Here is an 18,129-nt window from a genome sequence, read left to right as displayed (position 1 = left end):
ACTTTCTCAGCTATGCAGCTTGCTCATGTGAGCGTACCTGAGACGTTACCCGCGGATGAGCTACTTCACAGCCGCTATAATTTTCGATCGCTAAGCTGCAAGCACGCAGCGACCAGACTACCGAAGTACCTATAATCACAGAGGCGATAAACCTCGCACATAAGGCCCTCAAAGAGATTGTTCCTTGCCATCGGCCATACCATGCTGAATATGCTGGTTCTCGACCGATCAGTGAAGTTGAACAGCACTGGGCTCTGTCAGTGCTTGGGAGGAAGACCACCTGGAAACACGAAGTGCTAATTAATGGCACTCCTTTTGTGTGTGTTGTTTCCTTCATAGTTGCTTTTTCTTTTTAAGGGGGGGGGGAGGGATTGTCAGTGGCTTTAGGTCACCACCCGATGTTATTTTACCGTCCCTTAAAAATCTCGGTCACGTATGTGCGCACGGAGAGAAGCTCGAGCGCGTGGCAGAACTTAAGAGATCGCATGGCTTCTCACTCACAATTTGGAGCCTTGCGAAGCTTGCGCAGCGCATACATTTACTGCAGAAGCAACTGCATGGTCCCCTAGCAAATAATGTTACCAGCTGCAAATTGGCAAGTGCTAGGGCAAGCTGACGTGAAACCAATAAATGCCCGAAGATCAACACACAGCAGGCAGAAACTTTGTGATGGTGGCAAGTGGCATTTACAGTAGTACAGTGCTCAAATGATGACAATGTATTCACCGTGAGATTCCATGCTGTCAGGGAATAGATGTAACATATGGTGCTGACACACAATAAAATCCAGAACCATGCAGCGTACACAAAATGAATTTGTCAGCGTGCACTTTGACATAGGCAGCACAAAGATTTTCCAGCAGTTTCCGGAATATATTTCAAGGTAATGGTGAAAAATACTAAGCACTCCTGATTCCACTCCACACTAAACACACAGCACAACAGAACACAAAGTCAAATGCAAACTGCGACACAGGGTGCAAAATGATAAGCCACAGTGAAAAAAAATCCCTAATAAGTTTGATTTTGAAACGAGGCTCAACACAGCAAATTCTATTTTGATGATGTTATTTAGAGACCATCCACACACCTCCAGAAGAAAGGAGAAAACCCCGGGGGCAGTGCGTGCACGCATACTGAGAATACAACCTAAAGCACAAGGAAAAGCTCTAGTTAGGTGTGACCTTTTGTGATTACTTTCTGTAACAAGTCTCATCAGAAGGTCGAATTCTCTCAAAATCTCAAGGGACATTAGTGAGCATGCGATTAGCTGAATTAATGGACAGTTGAACTTGTGGACTGATGGCATGCTTCCAACAGCTCTTACACCCTCCAGCAGTAATGCTCCAATTGAAAAGGAGCCACTTGCAGTCAGGTTTGCAAACAAGAAATTTCATGTAATATGCCGATGGAACTCCAAGTTCTCTTGTAGCTAGCTTTAAATGTTCCTGCAGAGTTGGCGGGCGCAAACCAAAGAACATACTGACTTGGCTGCCATACAATAATGTGGGGCAGTTGGCAAGTATGGCTGCCACCTTATACATCTGAGGCACATTTTGAAGTACCAGCTTCTGATTCTTCTTGTAATCCAAGAATGCAAACAGATTGGCAGTTTTACCAAACCCCCCCTAGATTGTGAAGATCGAACCTTGGACCTGATCCAATAATATTTCATAGAGCACACTTTCAGGCAGGATGCATGCAAAACACAAAACAGTACTGAGTAATCACAGTGTTTGAACAACAAATGTGGAAAATATTGATGCAAAGTGCACAGATTTGATTTTCATTGGGCGAGGTCGAGCCACGAGAAAAACATTCTGCTAGGACATTTGTTTCCTGTCACCAACGTAGGGGCCTAAAAAAAAACAATCTGCAGTAGGGTTCTTTCTGTACTAATGAACATGTAGCATTGCTGCTGTTGCACATATGCAAGCAGTGATATAAGGTTTGGTTTGGTCTATCGGGCTTAACATCCCAAAACAACTTAGGCTATTTACACGTTGTACTGCTTTTGCGCTGGTATAGTCTTGTTAATGACAAAATGGATCTTTGCATAACCTGGCACGATGCCCTCTAAGTGATATACATTCACCAATATACCAGATTTAATAAACAATGAACAAACTATTTATCGTGACTCCAATATTTTCTGAATTTGTCCAAGCTCACTACGGTCCTGCTTTTTTAATACAACCCTCGTCAAAATACAGCTCTCGTCAAACTTTTTCAATGTACTTATTCCTCGTTAATATGAAAACTCCTCTGGACAATGGACAAGGGGAAAATGCACATGTGCCCATTGAGGCCCATGCATTCTAGTGCCGTTACCACGGATAGATGCGTGAACAAATCTGTACTGCCCCAACCAGACGTCACATTTTCTGAATTTTAAGTGTAGGACACTACAAGAATGTAACGAAAAAGTGCAAATGGCTGAGTGATGGCACTTTTCTTTTGTGATTTCATCCTTCGGAGTGAATGGCTATGATTTAAAACTCACTCTGAAGCTTGTGCAGCATAGAAAGATGCATTCAGTAGTTTTTAGCAGACTGAATGCTGAAATGTAGCAGTGGTTCGCGGGATATGAACATATACAGTAGAAGCTCAGCCATTTATTCATGACAGGCCATCACGTGCACCATAACCACTAGACGCATAAAGTTGCACCACATTATTTCAATGACAATTATGACCGGTATAATGTGCTCGTAAGTTAACATTGTCCAACTTTAATTTTACTGGCCATCACAATTGTTTTCGTGGGCGATCAAAACATCCGTGATGATTCGGCAGCGACACATTCCTTTTTTCCTGAACGCTTGAGCATTCAGTATGTGACAGCTTGAGTGGCATCTCTGCTTACAATAGTGGCTGGTTCTGAGGCCATCGTGTAGTTAGCCCATGCCTTCATATGTCAAGGTTGGTTTGTGAGGCTTAACGTCCCACAGCGACTCAGGCTATGAGAGACGCCGTAGTGGAGGGCTCCGGAAGTCTTGACCACCTGGGGTTCTTTAACGTACACTGATATCGCACAGAACACAGGCGCCTTGTTTTCGCCTCCATCGAGAAGCGGCCGCCGAGGCCGGGATTCAATCCTGCACCCTTGGGAACAGTAGTCGAGCGCAGTAACCACTGCGCCACCCCGGCGAGGTCCTTCACATGTTAAGTCTGCCCACACCACAGGCTGTCACAATCACTCTGCGGCCACCGCCCACCAGCAGTGAGCGCCAGTTAAACAGAGACAGCCTCAATAGCCTTGAATTCTAAGTTCAAGACTCGCTGACGGCCGGCCTGCACCACTGCACAACGCAACAGGAAGGGTGGAGTCAAATTCTTATCCCTTTTGGAATTGACAAGTTTCATATGGCCGCTGACAGACGAGATGCGTAATTTGGAAGAAATCTAAAGCATTCAATATATCTATCAGAATCTTGACAAACACACACACATAGAACAGGCTAACTTTTATGAACTATTGCACTAGATTTGGCCGCTCCACCGAGATGTTAGTGCCAGGCTGCACTCGCGTATCAAGACCTGGCTCGGCACCGGCACGACACTTTTGCGATCAAAAGGGTGGCTTTTTGGGCTTGTTGGTGCGTGAACATAGCGAGACTGTAGCGCGAAGCAGACAGGACACACGAGAAGAACGAACAACACGAGCGCTAACTTCCAACAGTCTTTATTTCAGACATGCAGCACAGGCGTACTTCCAACAATCTTTATTTCAGACATGCAGCACAGGCATATAAATGTGCTGCATGTCTGAAATAAAGATTGTTGGAAGTTAGCGCTCGTGTTGTTCGTTCTTCTCGTGTGTCCTGTCTGCTTTGCGCTACAGTCTCGCTATGTTAACTTTTGCGATGTAGAGCAGAAAGAGCAGCGAAATCAAGGAGCCCTATAAATATAAATCCCCATTTTAGCCAAGCTTTCTCAAAGTGCAATTCTTTTTAGCCCAACAAATAAGGAGGACAACACAGGCGCTATGTCTTGTCCCCCTTATGTGTCACTCTAAAAAGAATTCCACTTGGAAAACATGAACTCAATAGCCCTGAAAAAAATGTTGCTGATTTAACCAAGCCGTAAATATGTGCCAGCGTGGCCCAGGGATAGCGTGCACGTCTACCTCAGGATTCTTGGATGGCTGAATTCTGATCTCACCCTTCTATCTTGAAGGTGAAGGTCTTGAAGGTCTTGCGATATCACACACCCCAACGCCCAGTCAGTACATGGCCATGTTACCTGCCAATACCTGCCAAAAGCCTTGCCTGTGGTTTTTCATTCGCAACGCCAACAACACCGACGCCAGATTTTCCTGGGGAATGAAGCCTTTAGCACTATCCCGTTAATATGCAGACCTGCGATGAAGCATTGCTAGAGTTGCTATTTAGCTGACGCTGTCAAGAAACGTGCATTTTCTATTGTGTTCTCAACTACTGCAACCGCTGCCTTTTGTTTGTATATTCCGCCTATTTATTGCAGGAAATTACAGGCCAATGCCGCTAAGAAGAAAGCTGATTGTCTTCACAGCCTGCGAGCGCAGCTAGTTACAGACATGGTTCATCAAATATGTACAACACGCCCTTCTTTAAGTGCACACTCCTGCATTGGTACATCATACGCGCAATTAGGTTATTTCACTGAGCACTGGTGTGCGATGAATACCATGAGCTTGTTTGCTTTGCCTAATATAATATTGCATTAAGGTTTTTACTGTTTCAAAACAAATTTTTCTCAGTAATGCGAAATTTTGTTGGAAGCTTTCATATACCTGGCATCTGAGTATATACAAATCTATATTGTCGATTGGATCCGCTTCACTCACTAGCATCATGCCTGTGCCCAGAGTAAGATCCATCCAGGTCGCACACAATGCCATTATCAGACATAATGGCCGCATATTTAAGGATATGCAGGCGTTTATGTCCAGAAAAATAGATTTTCGGGTTTGTGGTAGGCCTGCAGATTGGTCTGGCAGTACCATCCACAAACCCCCAACAGTTGGTGAGATGGGCACCTTTGCGATGAACTGCCTGCAATGAAAATAGAACATTCCGTTTTTTTGTGTGTGTGTACCGTCTTTGCCAAAAGTAACAAGGCTGCGCGGTTTGCTCCTTAGCCCTATAGTTCAGATTTTTTAGGACATCCCAAGCTCTTAGTCACCTCTACTGAGTGAAAGTGCCGTTATCTCATCTCTTAAGACCAAGTTTTGCTTTATGAGGTAAATCAAGGGCTCTAAACACGGCTGAGGAGCAAACCCTGCAGCCTGGTTACTTTCGGAAAGGACGGTACATGAGAAGCACTTCCGTGCCGACACTGGTATGCACATTCCGAAAACATTGCTGTCAGACTATTGTGCCAGTAATAAGTCCGTAAAGTACTAATTAGTTCCGTTACGATTTGAGACACACAGTGTGCACTGAACACCTATTTATCAGCAGATACCCTCTGCTATTATGCAGCTGTCTGCGATATCAAAAAGCAGCCAAAACGTTTCTTTTTTATTTGGCTGCGGAATGAAAGTCGTCTTGCGTGACGTGTACGCACCTTTGAAAAAAGAGCCAAGTCCGCCGGTTGCAGCCAATCGTGCCTCGTCAGGTCCAGAAGATGACCGAAGGTGGTCTCAATGTGGCCGAATAGGGAGGACACAATGTTTGACATTGCCGACCAATGCCGGCCGAAGATGGGCTCTAAGTCCCACCACCTATTCGGGTATGCCAACCGGCGTAGACCCATGAGCAACGCTTCTTTACCAGACACCTTGACGCCTTGGCTACTGAGGATGGTATTGGGCACAAGCAGCGATGTCTTCAGTGCGCCAAAATGGTCCTTGTCGAAACGGAATGTCCGCCGAACCGACTCTTCGCCCAGGCAATCCACATCCAAAAATCCGTTGTACGAAGCATAGCGTCGCGGCGCGGGCTCCCGGTACCGAAGAAAAAGGTTAGATCATTCCAGCTGAGGTCCGGATAGAGCAGCTGGTCGCAAAGTAAATCTGCCTGCGATCGCCTAAACATTGGCATTGTTTGAAAACCACAAAAAAGTGTGCTCACAGAAGACGGCGAACGCACAGACTTGCACAGACAAGACGAATGCAAGAAATGGCTAGCGGCAATTCCCAGTGTGAATAGTCTCGGCCTGTTTCGACGCGGTTTAAAAACTCAAAAGAAAAAAATTTATTACTTTGCACATGTATTTGAGCTTATACGTAATTTAAAAGGATTTATTTAAAGTTTAGTAATGTAATGAAAACAGAGCAGCATGTATATCTAGTTATTTTTTCTGCAAGTTTTTGTTTGAGACTATCATGGCGCTGCATGCGCGCAACGTTCAAGGGGTCATGCAATGCCTACAATGGGGTAAAGCGAATCAGTCGAGAGATAGGTACTCCCCTTATGAAAATGGAATTTGCCTTTTTACTTCCTTTGTTTTTCCTTTTTGCTTCCTGAACAGACTTCCTTTAGACTTTTCCTTTCTTTTGACTAAAGGAAGTTCCCTTTGAACTATACCTTTTTAAACTTTCCTTTCTTTTGACTAAAGGAAGTTTCCTTTGAACTCCCCCTTTTGAGACTTTTCTTTCTTTTGACAAAAGGAAACTCATTTTTAAACTGGCTCTCTTTGCCTATATGTGAGCACGAATAATGACCTTCCTTCCTTTGTCCTCAAGTAAAAAGGAAGTAAGTTCTCTTTACTTTTTATGCATCATAACCTTCCTTTCTTTATCCTCAAGTGAAACATACAAAGCTCACTTTGCTTTTAAGCTATACTTCTCGTTTTTGTTTCTTTCATAAGTGTTCCTTGCACTTTTTTGTTCTAACTTCTGAACTTGTCTTTAGAATAAACCAATCACACATCGAAGCAAAATATACGCATCACATTCGTTTGTTTGCCACGCAATTGGTAAATATCCTTTCATGTTTTTCATTTTATATTGAATCCATGCGTCCCTTTTTTTGTGGGTTAGATCTTTTATTTTAGCTTTGAATGTCTTCTTAAAGTCACTACAAAAAGACCAAGAATGTTTGCCTTCCTTTCTTTGCCCTTAAGTGAAAAGATAATTTTCCTTTTACATATTTTTTTGTTCCTTTTTTGTGTGTGTGGCATTACTTGGTCTGTTTCTCACCGCTCCAAAGTTTTTTAGATATCGCATATTCAAGAACTTCCATGCATGTTAAAAAATGCCAGGTGGTTCAGATTGCCAGAGCAGTCCACTACAGTGCCTTTCATAGCCTGAGTTGGCTTGGGATGTTAAAACCAACAACCATAACTTTCCTTTACTTTTATTAGAAACCTCATACGATTCATTCAGAATTTATGTATAACTGACTGTCATGCAATAAAGCCATAAAAAAAATCACTACTGCACATAAGGCTTACATTTACCAAGTATACATAACATCCTCATTAGTCTTCACTGAATAACATTAAGTGTTTCCTTTTATAAAGTTTTTATTCATTAATACCTCGAGCGTATAAATGCACATCTGCCTGATGGCACCCCTAGTCACGGTTGCCCTTACTTGGCTGAAACTGAGTCAGTCAAATTCCGTATCATGAGGTTACCAACTGAAAAAAAAGATGGGCATTTCTCGATCAGCACTAAATTGTAGCATGCTTGAAGGCAGCCAGACAAAACAATGCAAGGTGGTGATTCATCTGCACTTTCAAGCCCCTCTTTTTGCAAGCACTGATCAGTAGAAATTTAGGTCTAACTTCTGGTATTGACACACAACCTAATTGGAGTTGGAAACTGTTTTGGTGATAATGTTGCACAAGTTTTCAGTCCATAATTCACAGCTATGATGTGCTGAAAGTATAGTCAGCTTTACGGCTGTTATAGCCATATCAATCTACAGTAAGTTATTTTTATAAGTAGCAAGTAAACAGAATAACCCTGGCTTGGGCTAGCCATTAAAAGCCCGACTAACCTTTTATAAGAATTCATGTGCAGGAGCTCAAGAAAATAAACAAAGAGTGATGAAAAACATGTTTTTGCCGCCTCTATCCAAAGGACAATCCCTCAAATCTGCTTAAAACTCTTGACACAAAAGCTAATTTCATTGTGTGCAAACAGGGTTCAGATTGCTTGAATGTTTGCAAGCCAACCTGAGCTGCAAATTAAATTGAGAAGCCTGTACAAACCTTTATGTACAGAGGCCATTGGGGGATCAAATGATAATTTGTAAATGACTACAAAAATTTGTTTTAAATTTAGGCAACCATGAACACCTGCTCCTTTCTTGAATAAACACCTGACATGGAGCACATAATAGCAATTTCACTGCATAATGATTGAGTCTACTGAGGCCATCAAAATGGGTATTTTTTTACACTCTCATAATAAATTCACTTCATTCTCTGTGCGATGAAGCTTAAAAATCAAAGTTGGTGCAAGCCAACACCATCTCGTAAAACTTGAGATACCGCGCCGGCATATCCTGGGAGCATAAAACTATGTTGTCAGGAGGCTTTAGAATACTGGAATTTGAAATACATTTGTTGGCACCGAAGGCAGTGCCCTTTATGATGAGGTGCACAAATTGCTTACTGACCAAGTCGGAATGAATGGCAGTTGTATTATCTGAATGGTGTGTTATATTTTAAATCGCAATTAACCATGATATACAAAGGGGCAAGGATAAGCAGGGAACATAACAAGCACCGACTCGTGACTAATTTTCATTGGGAAAAAAAAATACACCCTTTATAGTTTCAAGCCATCACGTACAAGACAGTCGAGCCCAAAAACCTGCCTTCATTCAGTCAATTTTATTGAAGGGCGTTTACACAATCTTCACCCTTGTTCCTTTATAACAATATGCTTCAGCCAGCTCACGTGCCATGTGGTTACAGTTCCTCAAAACTTTTGTTCCTGCCAACAAAGGCAGGCATGGCTTATCACGTGTATCATCCATGCAGGCATGCACCGCAGCAATGCAGGGGTAAATTCGACCCAGTTCCTGTTTTTAATGAAAGCTGGTGTTCTTTAAGCAATCGCTCAAGCATCAGCCTGCCTGACAAATGTATACCCTCCTACAGGTGTGGGGAACTTCATACCCAACACCAGTCACACACCTGACAAAGAGAGTGGCATGAAGCTTCACGCTCTCAATCATACTCTTCCCTTCATGCATGATCCAAGGACATAATGAGGCTAACTTGCACAGTGCGGAAAGAACAACCAGCGTAGCGTAGTGCCTCGCCACATTCTTCAGATTTTGGGAAACCCTGGGGACACAGGGTAGAACTTCTGGCCTCATTTCCTTGCAACTGTCACTATCTTAGCACATCCCAGCCTTCAGTTTGTGCAAAAGCTTCCCTGCCACGCCAACAGTGATTGATACAGGAAACTTGCTCAACAATGCACTCTTTCAAAATTAGGCTAGGCCAGTAACACATTGCTGGTGCTAGGCCATTTTAGACTGATCTTCATAACTTCTAACGTAAAAGAAAAATAATTTCCCAAATTTTTCCATGCAATGAATGCAATCACCTATTCTTTGAGTTTATTTATAAAAAACAAAAAAGCAGTATGCAAGTTAACATGGTACATTGTTAACATACATATATCTCCATATTCAAACACAAGAACACAAGGTATACACTTCTTTTGTGGGACCGCATGAGTAATGGTACAAAAGAGAGTTCTCCGTCCGAGAAAGAAGACAATAATTTGCCTCTAAGCACAAAGAGAAGGGCAGATAGTGTTTTCAACAAGGAGCATTTTTATCATGACGAAAATGCAATGTCGCATCAGTCACACAGTACTGTCAACATACTCCATGCACACATACAATACACAACACTTATTAACATATACAAGCTCAAAAACAACCTGGACACCCCTGAAAATTAAAACAATTGAAAATTTGTCAGGTATGTGAAAAACTGTAAAAACATTTCACTGCATCAGCAAACACAATCTTTGTACAGCTCTATGACAAATATACTGTCATTCCAAAAAAGATGTTTCCATTGCAGGGGTGGAAGCAGGCTCGAGGATTTTGGAGCAGCTTTGGAGCAATGAAAAGAGTTTTGGAGCAGGTTTCTAAGGTTAAACACCTCTGATAATTGCAGTTTTCTCTTTCTGAAATACAAAACCTCCAATCTGATTCTTTTTTATGCAAGTTTATTGTCTTTCCAACTTTGCACTCATCTCTGACAAGATAAAGGGCCAACAACTTGGAACAGAACCGCAGCAAAAGGAACGCTTGCTGGTGTACTTCAAAACTAAACACCTAATGTGACCTAAAGCATTTCCCTATCTTGAACACGGATGAAAATGTCGAGTCTACCACTTCGATACGCTCGAGCAGCGCCACTAATTTGGAGCTCAGATTAATGGGCACAACATTTCCGCTCTCTATCTTGTGTATATCCTTTTTGAACCTACGCCTCTGTTGACAAATTCCTGAACACTGGTCAGTAGTGCCTTCAGGAAATATAGGTGGCACTGAAGAACAACCTTTTCATACTTCAGCATTTTTACTTCATTGTCTCCTGCCAATAGTTCTATCATTCTTTGCTTGAGCAATGCTGGGGCTCATTTTTGACACCTTGGCAGTAGGCCCAGTATGGCTTTCCAACACTCTTGCGAGGCTTCCTAGGGATTGACACGTTTGGCGTACCAACCCATAACGCTTCAAGTATGATTTTGTCTGCCATAGGCCTGACAAGCTTGTCAATGACAAAGAGGTTCAATGGTGAAGTGCCTGCTTGCTCTCACAGCAGAACCATAAGAATAACTCTGCAGGTTTTGCAGTCAGACAAGTTTCCTAACGGCTCACAGTAGTTTGCACTATCTGCTTCGCTTGCTGCTCTCGCTTCTCTCTCTATCGGTGATTCAAAAGGCTGAGAGTAGGTGCTATGTCACACACACAGTGCATTTTTTTGCAATTATTCCCTTCAATCGCCTGTTGCTCACCTAAATTTACTTGCGAACAAATATTATGCTCCGTGCTTCCCTCCCTTACAAAAATTTCATTTGTGCCCAGTGCAAGATGCGCGACATCTTTGCCCCCGGTGCTGCGACATTGTTCCCGTGTTTTTCTAACCTTGATGGCAGAACATCAAGGCAGCCAGTTTGGAGCAGTTTTGGAGCAATATTGCATTTTGGAGAAGGATGGAGCAGGGAATGCAGTTTGGAGCAGAATGGAGCAAATGGAGCAGCACTTCCAACCCTGCCATTGTCATGATAAATAATATGGTTTGAAACCGTACATTTCCTCTTTCTTCACGGCAGAGATTATTACAACTGGTCACAAATATCTTCTGCAGAACTGATCACTTATACATTTTTTTCCTACACTAATATGTTCGACACAAATGGAAAAAGTGAAAACAAAACCTGAATGAAATAGCTGCAGCAGAACAAGTCATGACACATGGTTTATCACAGTGATTATATGGAAAGCCAGTACATTGTAAACTTGAGACCTGCAAAAGCAATCTCACTGAACAATTCACTTCAACCTCGGCATGGTCTCAGTATTATGTTGAATACTGCACAGATACTCTTATGCTCAGCAATATGTCACACAAACACATGATAGTATACCATCTCATTTTTTTTTATCTGACAGCCCCTTATAAACAGTTTACAAGCACTAACAGAAAATCAAGAGAATTTTCCGCACAACACATTTAATAATAACAATCCCAGCCACAGAAGGCCTCTTTTCGATTGGAGGCAAAAAACAAGGCACCCTCGTGATGTGCAATGTCAGTGCATGTTAAAGGATCCCAGGTGGTCGAAATTGCTCCGTAGCCTTCCAGGCTACGGAGCAATTTGTGTTTCTCATAGCTTGAGTCGATTTGGGAAGTTGAACCCCATGGACCGACCCAACTCATTTTATACTACAGATAGTGCCAAAACATGTCAAAGTAGCACGAAAAAGCAGGAAAGAATGGGGGAAGTTGGGCAGGCATGATTCCCGTGCTCACTGCTCTAATGAAAATTAAAAAATTATTAGTGAAATATCTGCATAGCATACAGTCTCAGTTGGGTACTAGCGCAAATCTCTGACATAGAACACGTGCTGCTGTGGTGGCTTTGTGGTTTGGCTACCATGCTCGGCTAGACGTAGGTGCAATCCTGGCTGTGTCGGTCATAGTTCCATAGCAGCAAAATGCTAGAAGCCTGTGTGCTGTGCGATTTCAGTGCACGTTAAAGAACCCCAGCTGGTTGAAATTTCTGCGGCCCTCCGTGATGGCATCTCTTTACCCCGAGTCACTTTGGAATGTAAACGCCACAGAGGATAAATTTTCTTTCATATCCAACTCATTCCACTCGGTAACTATGTATTACATTTGGAAGCTGGGACGAGACACGAGCTCCATACCAGCAGTGGTGGCTGTATTTATATGAAAGTAAAAATGCAGAACTGCTTATCTGGTTCACACGGTCAGTGTGAGACAGACCCAATACTAACCATGGGTCCTCCATTAGAGTACATCTCGCATGCTATTGCCAACCTGACTAGTGGGAATTGTTTTTTACTGAAAAGGCATCTGTAGCGAGAATGCCCACGCTTGCAAGAACATCAGATTAAGCTCACTGTGTGCATAAATTTGAAAGGGCGAGAAAATGACTGGAAATAATAAATGACTAGAAGGAGTTATGATAATGCAATGGAGAACACAACACTTGTATCACCTTAAAAATATGAAAATACACAGCTCAGTGCTTGCTAATCAATGTGTGAACATGCCTTAAATGCACGGCAGGTGCATGCTAACAGTGCCCTGACACATTTAAGGCATGTAGAATTTCGTAGTCAGCATGGTACTGCTATTTCTCTTAGCACTGCTGCTGCTACTGATTAAGCAGTTACACTTTATGAAAGTAAAAATGCAGAACTGCTTATCTGGTGCACATGGTCAGTGTGAGGCAAACCCAATACTAACCTTGGGTCCTCCATTAGAGTACATCTCGCATGCTATTGCCAACCTGACTAGTGGAAATTGTTTTTTACTGAAAAGGCATCTGTAGCGAGAATGCCCACGCTTGCAAGAACATCAGATTAAGCTCACTGTGTGCATAAATTTGAAAGGACAAGAAAATGACTGGAAATAATAAATGACTAGAAGGAGTTATGATAATGCAATGGAGAACACAACACTTATATCACCTTAAAAATATGAAAATACGCAGCTCAGTGCTTGCTAATAAATGTGTGAAAATGCCTTAAATGCATGGCAGCTGCATGCTAACAGTGCCCAGACACATTTAAGGCACCTCAATGTAGAATTTCGTAGTCAGTATGGTACTGCTATTTCTCATAGCACTGCTGCTGCTACTGATTAAGCAGCTGCACTTTTTACCTTGCGGAACTGCTAAACTCCAACTGGGAAGAAGCAAAAAGCTTGCCAGAAATGTTTTATCTGCTATAACAGCTCAGAGTAACACTAGTATTATCAAGAAAAACAGCTTCACTCAAGCAAGCAGCGTGAAATGCTGATCCGACGTTTAACAGAGCAAAAACCACTTGTTTTGCGCTCAATCATATATTAATTCAAAACCACATGAATTATTTCAGAGCATATGGCTAGAGGAATCCAACTTTAGGTTAATGCCTTAGGCACTGACACTTTGGTGCAAGGTACCATATTTAAGTTACAAAATAAAAATGTATTTAGTCCACTGTGGAGCTAAGTGGCTAAAACACTCAGGTACTGACCTCAAGTAAACGGGTCTGTTCCTGGTCATGGTGGCTGAACTTTTATTGAGCAGAAATGCACAATGTGCCTGTTTGTTATGCAATGTCACTGAACATTAGAGAACCCCAGGTGGTTAAAATTATTCCAAAGATCTCCAGCAGAGTGCCTCTCATTTTTTTCATCCTTTCCTCCTCTGTGCAAAATTTTAGGCTACAGCTAAAAATGCAACTGATATACTTTTCCTCTCTGAGAACTAATTATTATTACTACACTGCATCAGGACATCCTGTGCTCAAAATAAACTGAAATCGCCCATACTGAGTGCTTTGTAGTGCCAAAGAAATTTTGAATAGCAGTGTTTTCTAAGTAAAAGGCACAAAAGCTATGTAATATGATTGCGTGGTACTAAGCTAAAATTGTATTACTGTGTCCCAGGCACACAGCTATAAAGAAAACCGTGCAATATGGCATGCGTACAAAGCTGAAAAAGAAATATCTAAAGAAAGGCGCGTCTTGATTTGAACTACACCGCGCTAAATTAGGTTGGTTTGTGGGGTTTAACGTCCCAAATAGACTCAGGCTATGAGAGACGCCGTAGTGGAGGACTCCGGAAATTTCAACCACCTGAGGTTCTTTAACGTTCACTAACACTGCACAGCACATGGACGCCACTCCGTTTCGCCTGCATCGAAATGCAGCCACCGAGTCCGAGATTCGACCCCACTTCCTTGGGCACAGTATTCGAGCGCCGTAACCACTGCGCCACCACAGCGGGGCCCGTGCTAAATTAAAGTTGCTGTTAAGCCACATAGCTTGTAATAGTCACGACCATAAACTGAAATCTGCAATGGAGTTCTACCCATAACCAGCCTTGCCACACACATATGTTGAAGCTTCTGGTTTGTCCGATATACTTCAATCAACTGCTGCCGAAACAGCACAAAAAAGGACAGTGCACATGTAAAGAGCACCTTATTAATTTCTTTTCGTTGTCTCAATGCCAGTTTCTTGACACATGTCGAGCCAACTCACCCAACTGCGCGTTCTATACAATTTTGTCAGATATAGCCAAACATTAAAAAGCTGATCGCGTTCACCACTGACATTGGCCAGCAGACCAATACAGGAAGCTGCAAACCATGGAGATTCTGCAGTGGTTCAGTGGTTATAGCACTCAGCTGCTCACCCAAAAGACATGTATTCGATCCTGGCCGTACTGGTCGCCATTCAGCAACGATGAAATGCTAGGACCCATTAGGGCCCTTTTACTGTGCAAAATCAGTGCACGATAAAGAACCCCAGTTGGTTGAAATTATCCGAAGCTCTTTAAATGCATTGTCTCTCACAGCCTGAGTTGCTTTAGGGACGTTAAACCCCCTAAATAAAACAAAACCAAACAATGGCCACTTGCTAAGGTGTGTGCAAATTAGTGGATCAGACCACAGGTGGTCTGAACGACCCAGCTACCAAGTCACACAAATGTGACTAGTTCAAGTGACTTGCACAGAGACCAGCTACTGAACATGGTTTCAAGTAGTGCCATTTGTGTCATGTGGCAGCGGATCCTCTAGACCACCTTTGTCTCAATGCTATTCCCATTTGCTTTTCTTTTAAGTTACAGCCTCTTACTATTTTAACAGCATGAATCTACCAGTGTTCTATCAGACTGCTTCAATGGCATAGCTACTCTGAAGCGGAGAAAGAAAAAGCTTGTTCTCAAGCCTCAGAGCAACACACTTGCAGACCTTAGCTGCATCAACCTTCAGTATACGATTGGTTGCCTCAACACGAAATATACCATTTAGAGGACAATTTGTTTTTCTGACAAACACAGTTTGTTTCACACTCAGCCCTTTGAGCATTAAAAACACCTGTGGTATACACTTGCAAGGCTCAGTATGTAGCTGGCATACTGTACGGACAATTGAGGTGATTCGGCCGAATGTTGGAGAACTTGTGCCCACCTGAACGTATGAATTTGCCCGACGAGACTTGTCCAGTTTCTCAGCACACAGTGTGTATGCCTCTATAGCTAGTTTAGAGAAATGACAGCCTTCATCAGACTGTACACCTTTGCCAAAAAATGTGTATCTGTCTAATGTGCTACAGGGCCCTTATCTTGTAGCCTTTCAACATAGTTGACAATATATATTGCACAGGTGGGGAAAGATTGTACTGGGCACAAAGCCTAGGCATTGCAGAAGAAATAAGGAATTTTTCAACTATTTGCAAATGTGCATGTCTTGTTCCATTCACAAACTTCAAAAGGCGCCCGTTCATGTCTTCATAAGGGTATGCTGAAAAATTCCACAACGGACCCCACTCCTGAACGCAGTCTACAAGATGAAGGAGAGAATGAGCATTGAATGACAGATGTTCTTTTCCGTAAAGTTCTTGATATTCTTTTAAGAACTGGGTCATTTCCTTCCGCACTGATCTCAACTGATCCGATGGTACCGAGTCACCAAGAAGAAAGTGCATGAGGCGCACAAACTTGGCCCAGTTCTTGTAGTAAACTCCCGGAAGAATTCCGCGAAGAACAACTGGTGAGAAATATAGAAGCCAGTTGCGCCACTCGGAAGACTTCCAGTATTTTGTAACAGTGAGTGACCTGGGCAAGCGCGACATTTCACAGACAGGCTGCAACTTTTTCAAGCGCGTGTCGAGCTTGTATGCAGCGCCCCAAGCTGTACGGAAAAGTTGCTTTGTGGTCAAGCCACATGCATGCAGTGGCCCTTACAAAGCCAGAGCACACTGCATGCATGTATTCAACCACAAAACCAAAGGGAAATTTAAAGGAAGACAGCTTCAATAGGATGCTGCTCCCCTTGATTCCATTTACGTGAATGCCCTTGCTGTCTGCCTCATGTGCATGCCTTCTCATTGCACTGTCAGTCCTCATTTTGTTTTTCAGTGACAGGACCGGGTACACTCGAACATGCCCTTCTCCTTTGCGAACAACTTCGCCTTTCTGTGTGCACCAAGCACACCCATGTTTCCCATTGAACTGGTTCATGTTCAACAACATGGCCCTCGCAACTGTGTCAACTACACATGGCCCAGGGAAAACACGGGTGCACTTCGTGACCCCTTCCTGATTTTGCCAAGAAAACCCTATGTCTGACAAGACATTTAATTCTTCAACAAATGGTTTCAGGAAGCACTCTATATCTGGCTTGCTCTCGCCAAACCACAAACCAGCCACAAGAGTATGCTTAAGCCTTTCCTTAAAAGGCAGCTCATTAATTTGTAGTTGGATAGGCCAAATTGAATATTTCGATGATTTGAAAAGTGGTACTCCATCTGTGTTAAATGACAGAGAGACGTCGTCTTCCCCAAGACCAAGCTCATGGTATGCTTTGCTTTGAGTGATGTCACAGACATCAATTATTCGGTTTCTCTTTTTGAGTTTAGGATGGAGAGTTGGATCCAGTAACAGGTTCCGCAGTTGCGACTCTATGCCGAGATAAAAGAAGTAGGAGCCCTCCTCAATCAAATAATGAATGCTATGCATTACTTTGCACGCGGGGCACTGAATTTCCTTGTCATTTTCGTGCACTTCCCCCAAAAAACATTTCTCTGTCCTACAATAGAACACTTTCTGTGGTTGTTCAGTTACAAACTGCTTGAAAAACAAGTACTTTGTTTTGGCAAAAGTTGTGCCAGAAGGAAGGTGCTGGTCCACAACTTGAAGCAAGCTTTTCGTTGCCTCCCGGCTGGTATGATGCCGCAGAATGTGGCCCATCAGCAGAAGAAGGCTTTCTTGTTTGGTTATTTTGCTGCCTGGGTACAGCTGTTCCCCCTGCAGGTAGCAGTAGAATATGTTTGTGTATCACTCAACATATTGACAATACCAGCCACATGCTCCTGACCTTCATACTTTGCAAAATAATGATAATGAAAGCTACATCATGCATGAGTATTGAATGTCACAGGAATTAGGTCTCCAAAGAACTGAATCCTCCAAAGTCAGCCCTTTGTGGTGCGGTCTCCGTGACTGTACGTGCAACTTTAAAACATCTTTTCACTGCACAGAATTACAGGGTCATTTCTTGCTACGAAAAAAAAAAAAAAAAGCTTCTCACAAAAAACAAAAAGGCACTAGTTTTCAATGTCGTTAAACCGAGTGGACATGTAAAAGCGTGTGTTTAACCTGGTCAGCAGAGCTTTCGCACTATAAGTACTGATGGCATAGTGGTGCAATGCAGTAGTTAGGGAAGTGAAAAGGTGCAAGTGCATTCAAAACCCATTTGCATCTTTTCTCGATTCGAGCAAAGTCAATGTTCGAAACTGGACCACCAAATTTTGCAGGTGTCAACCTAGCTTTTCCTATAAAACCAATCGATTTGGATCTCGCAAGTGGTGCTTGCACATTAAAATAGAAGTAGACATCAAAAAAGCTTTTGCGTCTGAGGGGTGCTGTCTGATGCTATAACTTTTTTTATTCTGTCACGGTGGAACTTTTTA

At 42.7% G+C, this 18,129-nt stretch overlaps 1 pseudogene; it reads right to left on the bottom strand.

The window, feature by feature from the left end:
* The window catches only part of LOC146177486 (uncharacterized), a 70,470-nt pseudogene that overhangs the window by 26,729 nt on the left and 25,612 nt on the right, over positions 1 to 18,129 (bottom strand).

The sequence above is a fragment of the Amblyomma maculatum genome, chromosome 10, assembly GCF_055883805.1.
Source record: "Amblyomma maculatum isolate TAMU_Amacu chromosome 10, ASM5588380v1, whole genome shotgun sequence".
Lineage (NCBI taxonomy): Eukaryota > Metazoa > Arthropoda > Arachnida > Ixodida > Ixodidae > Amblyomma > Amblyomma maculatum.
Note: the sequence above shows the minus strand (reverse complement) of the source record. Positions and strands in the feature narration are given on the sequence as shown.